The sequence below is a fragment of the Schistocerca serialis genome, chromosome 2 (genome assembly GCF_023864345.2).
Source record: "Schistocerca serialis cubense isolate TAMUIC-IGC-003099 chromosome 2, iqSchSeri2.2, whole genome shotgun sequence".
Lineage (NCBI taxonomy): Eukaryota > Metazoa > Arthropoda > Insecta > Orthoptera > Acrididae > Schistocerca > Schistocerca serialis.
The window spans coordinates 576926786-576939933 of record NC_064639.1 but is presented as its reverse complement, the minus strand read 5'-3'; positions in this window follow the sequence as shown (position 1 = coordinate 576939933).

Sequence of the window (13148 nt, the reverse complement as noted above, 5' to 3'; positions counted from 1 at the left end):
TGGACGATTGAACAGTGGAAAAAAGTTCTGTGGAGTGACGAATCACGGTACACAATGTGGCGATCCGATGGCAGAGTGTGGGTGTTGTGAATGCCCGGTGAATGTCATCTGCCAGCGTCTGTAGTGCCAACAGAAAAATTTGGAAGTGGTGGTGTTACGTGCTGATCATGTTTTTCATGGAGGGGGCTTGCACCCCTTGTTGTTTTGTGTGGCACTATCGCAGTACAGGCCTACATTGATGTTGAAGAGCAATTCGGGTGTGGCGATTGCATCTTTCAACACGATCGAGCACCTGTTCATAATGCACGGCCTGTGGCGGAATGGTTACATGACAGTAACGTCCCTGTAATGGACTGGCCGGCACAGAGTCCAGACCTGAATGCTACAGAACACCTTTGGGATGTTTTGGAACGCCGACTTCGTGCCAGGCCTCACCGACCGACATCGACACCTCTCCTCAGTGCATCACTCCGTGAAGAATGGGCTGCCATTCCCCAAGAAACCTTTCAGCACCTGACTGAACGTATGTCTGCGAAAGTGGAAGCTGTCATCAAGGCTAAGGATGGGCCAACACCATACTGAATTCCAACATTACCGATGGAGAGCGCCACGAACTTGTAAGTCATTTTGAGCCAGGTGTCCGGATACTTTTGATCACATAGTGCATTGAGATGAGCTCGACTGACATCTCGATTTTCATCCTAAATCTGATTCTCAAAAGAAACCGAAAACTGTATGTACATGCATGCAAAAGACCGGAGTATTCTCTTGAAAACGGAACTAGTAGCAGTCGCAAAAATATCGATACGCATTAAGCTTTTGGCAGTGTACGGGGACAACATATTGAACTGATGCAGGGTATTTCTAAAGCTTCGGGCATTGCGACATTGTAAATTCAGCAATACAGATCAGCCACGTACAAGCCTACCGTCACAACCAATGAAAATAAAGGTGTCCATTCACGGCCTCTGTGCAGTAATAATCTGCCCTTTGTCAATGCCTTTTATCTCAATAGATTTCCCCGTTTGCAGCCCATACCTTCGCTGGGGTGATCCCCCGTCTGTGTCTTACACACTTTGGTTACAGTTTTACGTGCTCGCAACGCCACCAGTTGGTATCCAACGTTGCGGTGGGCAGTAGTCACAATGTTTTGGCTTATCAGTGCACATTTTTCTATTAGTCACTAAGCGTACAAACTGACAGTTCATTGCACTGCCTCATCAGTGCGCTATGGTACGACTTACGTTTGCCTTCAACAAAGGTAAAGCTAGTAGAGAGGCTGTTATAATGTTACGATTGGTAATGGAGGCATGACTTAAGAAAAATAAAGACACATTCATAGGATTAGTCGACCCAGAAAAAGCGTTCTACAACGCAAAATTGAGCAATATGATTGAAATTCCCAGAACAACAGGCATAAGTTTTTGGGAAAAGCGGATAACAAACAACATACACAAGAACCAAATGGGAGCAATAAGAAATGAAGACCAGGAGAAAAGTGTTCGGATTAAAAGTGGTATAACGCAAGGATGCAGCTTTTCTCCCCAACTGTTCAATCTATACATCGGACAAGCAATTACGGAAATAAAAGATTCAGGACTAGGATTACAAATTAAGGAAATGAACGACAGGATTCGTTGTCGACATTGCTTCCTCAGAAAAGCGAAGAAGAATTAAGAGACTCATTGATGGGAATGAACAGTCTAATAAACACAGAATGCGGACTGGGCGTAAACAAAAAAACAGACGAAAATAATTAGAAGTAGCAGACGAGCTTAACATCACAATTAGGGACCATGCAGTAGATGAGATGAAGGAATTTTGCTGCCTTGGGAGGTATCAACGTCCCGATGTACTAAGACGTGGATAAGCTGCCTTTCCCAGTCGAATGCCGGCTGAAGTTTCCGAGCGGTTCTAGGCGCTACAGTCTGGAACCACGGGATCGCTACAGTCTCAGGTTCAAATCCTGCCTCGGGCATGGATGTGTGTGATGTCCTTAGGTTAGTTATGTTTAAGTAGTTCTAAGTTCTTGCGGACTGATGACCTCGGAAGTTAAGTCCCATAGTGCTCAGAACCATTTGAACCATTTTTGAACCTAGTCGAATACTCCTCAATTGGCAGAACATGCCTTTGTTTATCGGAGTGGAAGAAGCCTCATACGAAGTTTCGTTTCTTCTTTAATATTGCTTTGTACTGATATTATTATTTTGTATTACGCTGAATATATTGCCCAGGATCATTTTATCTGGCCCACAGAGAAAGAATGATTTAAACGGCGGGATATAATTCGTCGTCGGTCACAGGCTGCAAAAAGCTACGTGAAACAATGAAGTGTCTACTGAAAAAAATTCTGTCAATCACCGATATTGACGAAATAAACTCGGATGAAAAGCCTGGTGTGAGTGTACAAAGGACACAATATTTTGGCAATCGACCTCTTTGCCATTATCAGGTGTGCTGATGGCAACAAGGTCGATTGCCGAAATATTGTGTCCTTTGTACACGCACACCAGGCGGTTCACCCGAGATTTATTTCTTCATGACATACGCCTGGAGAAATTAAAGAATCAAATCACCAATATTGTTTAACTTCGCTCTAGCGCAATATCTTGAATCCAATTTTCAATCGCCGTCAGCCGTAACGTATCAGTCGCTTAACCTTGATTATGCAACCTTAGTATACATTTAATTTACTTCGAGAGCAACTTTCTATGCACGGAATTAGTTAACGTCCTTAAAAATCAACGGCAAAGTTCATATAATCTTTCCACACTGAAATCGATATCTTAGTATTACGTCGATCAAAGCTGACTTCAAGGACTTTTTACGTATTTTTAATTTACGACTATTTATCACTGATTACTTTTTAAGAATTTAATTTTTATCGCTTTTGGACTTCCTGAGTTTAAAAACAAATCACTCGTTTCAGAGCACTGTTCTTCATCAACACCTCCAAATGATAACTGTGAAGAATTCAGTTTCATCAAACTAATGGCTTGTGGAAGAAAACACTTTTCAAAACACTTCAGTAATAAAAAATGACTTCAGAATCATCTGTGGACTTCCTTTTCATGTTAATTCGCAGTATTAACTTCCAACACGGAGGTTTGAGACACTTTAAAAAATCCCATGTAAAAAAACTTTCGACTACTTTACTCAAGAAAATCTTCCACAACACTAGATTTTTTTTTACGTTGGAACTGGTCTTTTATTTTCTCACAAGCTCACGAATGTCCTACATGTTAACAGCTTAAGAGTTAGATAATGACCTTTTACTTTTTTACAAAATTTTTCGTTTTTCAGTTCAGTAACAATGAATACAGGTGTTCAAGATAATGGTGGAATGATGTTCTTCCCGGTGACAACCGTCGGGTGTATCTGGTGAAGTGAGCCGGACCTCTAGACGCTGCTTCGTGGGTAACAGCACTGGAATACCTTGTCTGCAGTCTCCTCGGATTACATGGAACATGTTAAGTCCCATAGTCCTCAGAGCCATTACATGGAACAAACAGAGAAATGGAACAAATTTGAAGCACATACATTTAACAAACATTTATTCAAATTATTAACGTAAATAGGATTTAACAGAGTTCGCTCAAGCGGAGAAATAAAAACAGTAGTACCCATCCAAATTGGTGCAAAACTTCGCAAGGCGGGCGAAGCGAGAAAGATGTACGAAATAAATTGGGAGAGCATTCCTCACTAATGGAAGTACGTTTATATCAAACATAAGACACAACGTTAGAAGCAAATTTCTGACCATGTACGTCTGGATCACAACTCTATGTGGAAGTGAACCATTTAACAGTGAAGAAACCAGAAAAAAGAATCAAAGCGTTTGAAGCGCGGTGTTTTAGAAGGACGCTGAAAATTCAGTGGAACAATACCACGAGACGGAATCGACGAGGAAATAAATTTGTGGAACACTGACTGGAAGCAGTGACAGCGATAGGACGTACACGAGGAGCTAACATTGAATGTTGAGTAGCAGTAGAAAACATAAAATTACGCAATTAAATTTTTTATTCGTTTGCACTACATCTCAGGAATACTGATACATACTGAAGACCTTGCGACACTGTACGCAGTACGCCACTAGAGGAGCCACAAAAAGAAAAGGGCCAAAAAGGCCAACCCATTGACATAGTGGAATATCATGCTGTAATTCGTTTCTTGTAGTGAGGGGGTGTAAGCTGCATGAATCCAGAATGGCATTATTTTAAGAAGGCGGTGAATTACAGCTTCTAATAAATTTTGGTTAGTTGGTTGATTTGGAGGATGGGATCAAACAGCGAGGTCATCAGTCCCATCGGGCAGCGCGGATTAGCCGAGCGGTCTGGGGCGCTACAGTCATGGACTGTGCAGCTAGTCCCGGCGGAAGTTCGAGTCCTCCCTCGGGCATGGGTGTGAGTGGTTGTCCTTAGGATAATTTAGGTTCAGTAGTGTGTAAGCTTAGGGACTGATGACCTTAGCGGTTAAGTCCCATAAGTTTTCACACACATTAAACATTAAACAAGTCCCATTGGATTAGGGAACTATGGGGAAGGAAATCGGCAGTGGCTTTCAAAGACATTTGCCTGAAGTGATTTAAGGAAATCACGGAAAACCAAAATCAGGATGGCCAGACGTTGGTTTGATGCGTTGTTCTCCCTAATGCGAGTCCAGTGTGCTAACCACCGCGCCATCTTGCTTGGTCATAAATTTTGAAAAACCGTGGTTGCACGCAACGGTGTTAATCACTTCATTACACACACAGTTTCAGTCATAAGCAGACCATCTTCAGATGTACTGTGACCTTGTAATCAGATGTCTGACAACCCATAATCATTATCAAGCAGCATGGCACAAATCAAAATCGTAATTCAATTATAAATCATGTGTAGAATGTACCATACAGAAATTCTGTGGCGAAAAGCCATGAGCGAGTGAGGCGGCGCAGTGTTTACCACACTGGATTCGCATTGCGGAGGACGACGGTCCAAATCCGCGTTCGATAATTAAGATTTAGGTTTCCTTGCGATTACCGTAAACTGCTCCCTGCAAATGCCGTGATGGTTCCTTTGAAAGGGTACGACCGATTTACATCTCCATCGCAACGGTCTGACCTTCTGCTCCGTCTCTACAGACCTCGAAGGGAAGTTAGACCTTAATCTTCCTTCCACGTCCGTGGCACATGACACTTGGCAATAGTCATATTTCTGAATATTATTTTTTCAGATACTGAATTTTCTCTGCTTGTTTCCCGTTATTCATATCCTGTTCAATACTTACGGACGTTAAAATCTTTCTTCCACCTTCTTACTGTTAGTTCTTTGATTGATATAATTTAATGCGTAGGTGCTGTCTTTTGCTAGTTAAAAGCGTAAAATCTAACCTTCCTTCCTGCTCTTGACAGTTGCTAGTAAGAACAGCGTTGACAACGGCAATTTCAGCTCCTCCTGAAAGCAAACGACGCGAAAGGGCATAGCTGCCGCAAGGAGAGTGGTGCTGACATCACCTTCGAAAGTTCACTGGGCACGACTAAAGCAAAACACGTTCTCCAGCACAAACCATCGGTGCTGAAAAACTGCTCGTAGCAGACTGCCCCTACTTCACCGGAGCCAGTTGTTCCGAAGAACGCCTACTGCAAGAAATTTGTTTGTAGATTTTTCGCCTGCTTCTGGTAACGGAGCGTTCCTTCGAACAGGGCAGCTAATTAGCTCATGCTGCCACAAGATTAGATGCTTTCGCATTTCACTTATAGCAGAGTGTGACAAAAATCCCTGGAATTCTTTTTCTGTTCGAACACTGACATTGTAACAACGTCTCTCGACCATCAACGTCATGGGTGTTAACCTCTTGTAACCTTAAAAAGAAAAAAAAGAAAAAGAAGAGGAAAAGTTGCTTCTGCTCCCTAAGTGTAACATAGCTTCTGTGTATAACTGCATAGGTTTCAATGGCCAGAGTCATTTGATTTCTGAGTATGGTATTGCGTCATAAAGTAAAAAACTATACTGGAGAAACCAACGTTTAGGCCACGATTACAGTGGCCTTCTTCTGGGTCTAAGGTGTTTTTAACTGTGCAGAGTCACTTATATTTTGTTACTACTGCTCACTGAGCATGACATTATGTAACAGTTTTAAAAGTTCGTTATTATGGTTGGTGTCTTGAGGGAGAATGAATGCGAACTTTATTGTAGTAGGTTACTACGGTGGGGGCAGTAGAGATCTGCTGTTATCTATTGTTTTTGGATTCTGGGCCATTATTGGTGGTCAATGAAACCAAAATATTCAGAAAATTTTACGTAAACATAATATCTGTAATTTTTACGTATATCGAACTCACGTTAACGATATGCGAATTTGGTTCAGTATGCGAAAATTCACTGTGACACCTGTTATGCAGGAAGCACTAAGTGAAGGAACATTTACCTCGAATTTACATTTTATGATGTGTCAGGTGCCAAAGTATTCGCGATAAATCGATACACGCAAGTCAGGCGCAAAATCAATAACTTACGATTGCTAAAGTTTAAGGACGATGGAAATAAAATGCCATGATATTTCATTAAATACATCTAAAGCCGTATGGTGCTGGTCTGGTGCAGCAAGTAACGGACCATAGGCAGCGAAGAACATCTCGCCGGCAGCTTCGTATCCTCGCTGCTGAACAGAGAGAGAGGGGTGAAGCCTGAAAAATAAATAAATAAATTTGAGAGCAGGAGGAGAATTTCAGATATATGTGCACCAAAATCTGATTTCATGTACTATTTCTAAAAAACAGGAACCATCCTTTCCATATTATTTTATTAAGAAGAACGACTACTGTGGTAAAGAAATGAAAATATGTCGATCTTATGGCCTATTTTGCTGTAGCTGGTCGTGCCGTAATTGTTAGTTATGATAACAAGAAAGGTCATAGAAAATTATTTTCATAATAATGATTAAGAGATAGATTTTAACGTCTAAAGTTGCTGTCGAAGCTAAAACTGTGATTTATTTTTAAAATTTTGAAATGTCTATTACTTCCATGCAATAAGAGCACCGAAATCAACCGTTGCTACATCATAAAAATGGTTCAAATGGCTCTGAGCACTATGGGACTTAACATCTGAGGTCATCAGTCCCCTAGAACTTAGAACTACTTAAACCTGACTAACCTAAGGACATCACACACATCCATGCCCGAGGCAGGATTCGAACCTGGGACCGTAGCGGTCGCGCAGTTCCAGACTGAAGCGCCTAGAACCGCTCGGTCACACCGGAAGGCTGTTGCTACATTATAAACGCGAAATATATTACATAGGTAAGTTACAATTTTCATTGACTTTCTCGGCACTATTTCATCCTTGAGACTGTGTACTTTGCATGACCCTCTTAGGTAGTGGGTAGCTAACCTTCGTAAACGTAGTCAGCTAAGTAACGAACTTACACGATCACTTTGCTTCTAGTGAAGACCTAGCACTCTATCGTTGGGATAGCCTCCAAATGACATAGCACTTAATACACTCAAGTGCCCCGACAGATGAGAAACTTTTTCTGAAATCTTCTTCGATGTTGTGGGAAACAAATGACGACGGTGTGCAGCAGTGTGAAACAAAAAGGGCCGCTCTCTTCGACGCAACTCTGCGATAGGAAAACTGTACACCGCGACAGTCCTTTTCGTTTTTCCGTAGCTGTGCGCCTGGCAGGCGACGCCCCGCTGCGTTCTCTGCAGCAGTGGGGCCCCTCCCACGGTCAGGCTATTGCGAGGCGGAAGAGCGCCCTCCGGTTGCTGCATACCTGTGGCGGCAGTTAATAGTGGCCGACCAGATCACCTTGCTTGGTACTATTATGTACTTACTACTTTCCCTGCACATAACCTGCTACCTTTGTTATGCGAACTACATACTGATCACCTACTTGTCCTTCTTGTTCTGAAGGTGCAACAGGTAGACAATGCGTGCTTACAAATACAATTATATCTTGACTGACTTAATGAAAATAAGGGATCTGAATCCATATTCAGATTAAGAGCTTACAAGTTAGAAAGAGATGCTTTGGGTAACACACAGTATAATGCCCCGCGTTATATTAGATAACTGAATAACATTTCCAGCTTCAGAAGACATTTAGACATATTTACCCAAGCAATACTAAAGATTACCCTATTCCCGGTACGACTCGTTACACTTGTACATCCATGTTACCAACCAAAACTTCCTGATATCCCAGTATTCTTAGCTGGTGAGTCTCCTTAAAGTTCCTTTTCGGACATGCATACATATCAGAAAACATCTATTTTTTACAATTATAAATTCTTTTTATATTTGACACTATCATTATTCTTATTATTGTCATTATTATTATTATTATTAGTAGTAGTGGTAGTATCACTATCATCACTATTAATGGCAGCAGCAGCAGTAGTAAAAGAACTGTCAGTATTAACTTCATTAGTTCATAGGCAGAATTATTTATTCACATTGGCCCTATAGACACTCAATCACTTTAACACCACTTGTCGTATTAAAAATTGTTATTTCTGAAATAACTATAACATATGAAAGGTACTGTATGTGTGAAATTGTGGTCCGATATATGTTAAATAAATAAATTAGTAAATCATATTTTACAGAACTTTTTTTAAAATGTCGAATTTTTATAGTTGTTTTATTTTATTTTAATTTTGCGACCAGTTTTGGCGTTTCACAACGCCATCTTCAGGGCACGTGACCGACATGTAGGAAGACTCCAAACTCATGTACAATCGAAGTAGGGCCAGGATACTTTCCCTAGTATCCGTAGACTTCTTTTTTAACAATGGGATCTCTTCATGCATCTGCCCTATTTCGACTGCACATGAGTTTGGATTCTTTCTACGCTTCGATCAGGGCACCTGAAGGCGGCGTAGTGAAACGCCAAAACTGATCGCAGAAATAAAATAAAACTGGTAACATACACTACGTGATCAAAGGTATCCGGACAGCTGGCTAAAATTCGGACACATCACACTTATGTACGAACTCGTATTACAGTATGCATCTTCAGAGCTGGACAACAAAAACTCGAAACCGTAAGTTGGAAGTGGCATACCAAAACAGCAGAAACGCCTCCGGTAAGAAATGTCTAACACTAAACATCAAATTCAGGGTCATGCCCTGTCAGTTATTTAACAGTAAACAGAAAAACAGAGCTCTAAATAGAAGCCCTGCGGAATAAGACGTTAATAAGGTGGACGGCATGTTGTTTCAGTGGAGTCACCTCTGACAGAAACGCTGTCCCTCATTTGCGTCTTACTAAGAACTTGATTGTGTAATTGACCTTATTACACATTCTTAAATAATTCTGTTTCAGTAGCTGAATCAGCATATGTATTTATTAATATTATTGTTTTGGCACATCGTCCATGCACATGAGTCTCAGAGCTCTCGCCAAATATTAACGACTGGCTCTATTTCACTTAGATAACAGGCCAACCGTGAGTCGTCAACATATATCACCCACACGGCTTCGCAGTACTTTAGCCTCAAGATGAATACGAATGAACAAAAAAGCGACTGTCATCTTAATGAAGTCTCAAGCCACACGGTAGTCACCTAGCGTCATACGCTGTGGATTCTCTATCTTCTTCTAACTGTAAAATCAGACTGTAACACGTACTAGTGACAATTCCACTAACACCCCCCCCCCCCCCTCCCACACACACTATATTTCCGACTGCAACCTCTTTTGCTGTGAAAGATAGTAATGCATTGTCGGTAAATACGCGTTGCAATAGTTCGTATAGATTCAGTTTAGGAAACATGATTTTTCAAGTAGGCTAAATCCCCACGAATGTGCCAAAGACATATTTCTATCCTGCAAAGGCCTAGAGCTGTGTCCTTCCTTGGCCTGACCAATTATTGTTCTCTTAAGTTTTCGAACTTTGATAGAATCCCACAAAGCACCTTCCACGATAGCGATCATACAAAATAGCATTAAAATGCCCACTAATTCACGTGCTATTTTCCCTTCTTTTTGTTCTTTTTCCTGGTCTTTTCTTGTCGTGTAGAATTGACGTTTGAGCCAAGTTTCCTCCAGTTAACCAGATTTTCGTGTGCCACTCTCTTTATTTCTCCCTCCAGTCATCTCTCATACAGTCGATCCTCCACTTGTTTGATCTTTCTCTTTCCGTGGAGCCTTCAAGAGCAATCTCTATCACCACTTTTGGAATGTAAATCTGATACCATGACATGTTTATAGTATTGTAGTCTTTTCTCTTGAATCCTTGGGCATAAAATAACTTTAAAACTTTCGTGGTTACACTGTTCGAAATTCTGTCCAGCATAGTAACTCTGCACATTCATTTCAGTAATTTTTTCCCAACTACATCTAACCTCTTAGCCTGGTTTTTGGTTGTTGCCCACGTCTCCGTACTGCACAGCTCAACTGGCCTCAAGACCGCCTTCGATGTCCGTTCTTGGCTTTGATGGTTATGTTTCTGTCACGGAGGAATTGCAAAAATTTGTTTTCGTTGCTCCATTGAGTTTTGTGGTCTGCCTCATGATCCAGAGATTCGTATTGCCAAAGTTAATTCGCGATACTTAGATCACTTTCTTCAAATTCTCCTCATGCTCTAGGTCTACTTTCTCGCTTCGCAGGTATAAATATGTCTTTCTCATTTCGATAATTTTAAACCTTTCGCTCGACAATGCCCATCTCAATTCTTTTCGCTTTGTGCCGTACGCTTCGTCTAGAATTACGAAGATTGTATGAAATTTTTGTTTCCTTTTTCTGTGACAGCGGAGTACTACGATTGAATTTCTCTCTCCTTCTCATTGTATTAATCCAAACTATTGCTATCCTACTGACGTGTTGCCTCAGGGACATTTCCCCAAGTTCTTTTACCAGGGTTTAAGTGTAATTCCTTCCTTGCTTTAAATGGACATGATTTCACTGCCTGCACCCATCTGGACTCCGTTCTTTTTTATAGACGTCTGTCGTCAAGGCCCACTACAGATCTGTTCCTATCACAACAACACACTTTCAAGTTCCAGAGGGAACCAGCTATAACTCCAGATTTTTTCCTTTCTAGGCTGTTATTACCACTTTCTGTGACATTTTCTTACTATGATTGTCCAGTTCATAGTTTTTTGCCTTCATCTACTCCGATTTCACCCCACCTCTCCCTAAATTTACGTTTCGCTTTGATAACATGTTGTACTTGACTGTGTCACTAGCAGTTCTTCCGTCGCTCTTTTACGACATCTCCACATTTATCATCCACCATTGTTAATTTTATTTCGCCCAATATTTTTTTGCAGGCATTGTTTATATCTAAGTTTCTTTATTTCCACCACCTGCTTCGTATTGTTTTCATTAATTTTCTCTTCATTGCATAGCTGTGTTCATATTCTACCACAAACAGCTTATGTAGGTTCGACAGCCATTCTCCCACTATGACGCTACAGTTCTTCGCTTCCTCGAGGTGTAGTGTTCTGCATACAAAGAAGACTGTCTGTCACTCTCTTCCTCCACTTTTTTAATTGATTTTGTGACTTCCTGTTTTCAAAAAGGGAAAGGTGTTCTACATATTTCTGTTTCTACAACGAAAGCAAACCCGACCACACGTTCCTCTTCTTTGCTTCTTGTATGGGGCTAATACCCGCCATGAGCACCATCTCTGCGGATAATTCTTTCTTAGCCCACAGGTCGCCGAAGTTCTTGAGTCACGTCATTTCAAAAATTATTCTGTTCATGTGTGTATTTTCATATTTAAAAAAAATGTTCAGATGTGTGTGAATTTCTAAGGGACCAAGCTGCTGAGGTCATCGGTCCCTAGACTTACACACTACTTCAGCTAACTTAAACTAACTTATGATAAGAATAACACACACATGCCCGAGGGAGGAGTCGAATCTCCGGCGGGAGGGGCCGTTCAATCCGTGACACGATGCCTCAAACCACTCGGCCACTCCTCGCGGCTTCATATTTTCGAAGTGCATTGACTGAACCGTGCGATTTTGGGCGTGGAGAAGCAGAAACTACAGCACTAGCACACGTTTTTTTTTTTCTTCCTCATCAAATCCAATTTTGGGAGTGTAGGAATTGATCTTTTCGAGGCATAAATTCATTATTTTACCCATGAGATTTCGGGTGTGGAGCAGCAGAAACTACAGCAATGTCACACGTTCTTTTTTTTCCTTCCTCATCACATTCAATTTTGGGTGTATAGGCACCGATCTCCTCGAGACACAAATTCATTATTTTGTGTATTTCTCAACGCACACATACGACGGCGATGCTAATCTTAGATAAAATAATCTTTATACCAGTCCCTCGTCTGTTTGGCCCATTGTAGATCAGATCAGGGCTCTGAGTCCTCCCTGGTCATCAGAGCTCAGTTCGAAGTGGGACTCATCACTGAAGACAGTCCTACTCCAGTCAATGAGATTCCAGGCAGAAGACGTGTCTGGAAATGCCTCGGACAACGATGGGATACCAGCCTGACTGTCGCGGGCCATATGTCCCGACAACCTGGATTTAAGGGTTGAGGCTCCATTTAATTTCATAACAGGACCCCTTTGGTTGTTATCAGCAGTACCTTTACAGTACAGAAGTATGTCAACGATATTCTACGCCCCGTTTTGTTGCCCTTCATGGCAAGCCACGCTGGGATTATATTTCAGCAAGATAATGCCAGCCCGCACACGGCGAGAGTTTCTACTGCTCGTCTTCATGCCTGCCAAACCATACATTGGCCAGCAAGGTCGCCAGATCTCTCCCCAGGTAAGAACGTTTGTATCTAAAGCGCCAGCTGGACATACAACTACTCTATAACTAAATGCCAAATCGTATAACTACTTGCATAAGGGCTAGAAGTGAACAAACGAGTTATTGCCTTGCTCAGTTTGTGAAGCTCTTTCTCTTGAAGAAATCATCCAACTATTTCTGGAATTGTAATCATTTATTTGTCTGTGTATGTGCATCATATGTAACGATTTCCGTCCCATCCGGATAATTCTTTCGTGGTGCGTCTTTTTTTTGTCTTAGAATTTATCTTATCTATTCACAGTAAGACGATCTTCTTCCTCTCCACTTTGTGTAACTAATTCCATCATTTGAGCTGGCATCCTAGGCACTCATAGTAACCTTCACTCACTTCTCGCAGGAAGGAGGTGGTTTCTGAGGGACGCTTTGGGTGACTG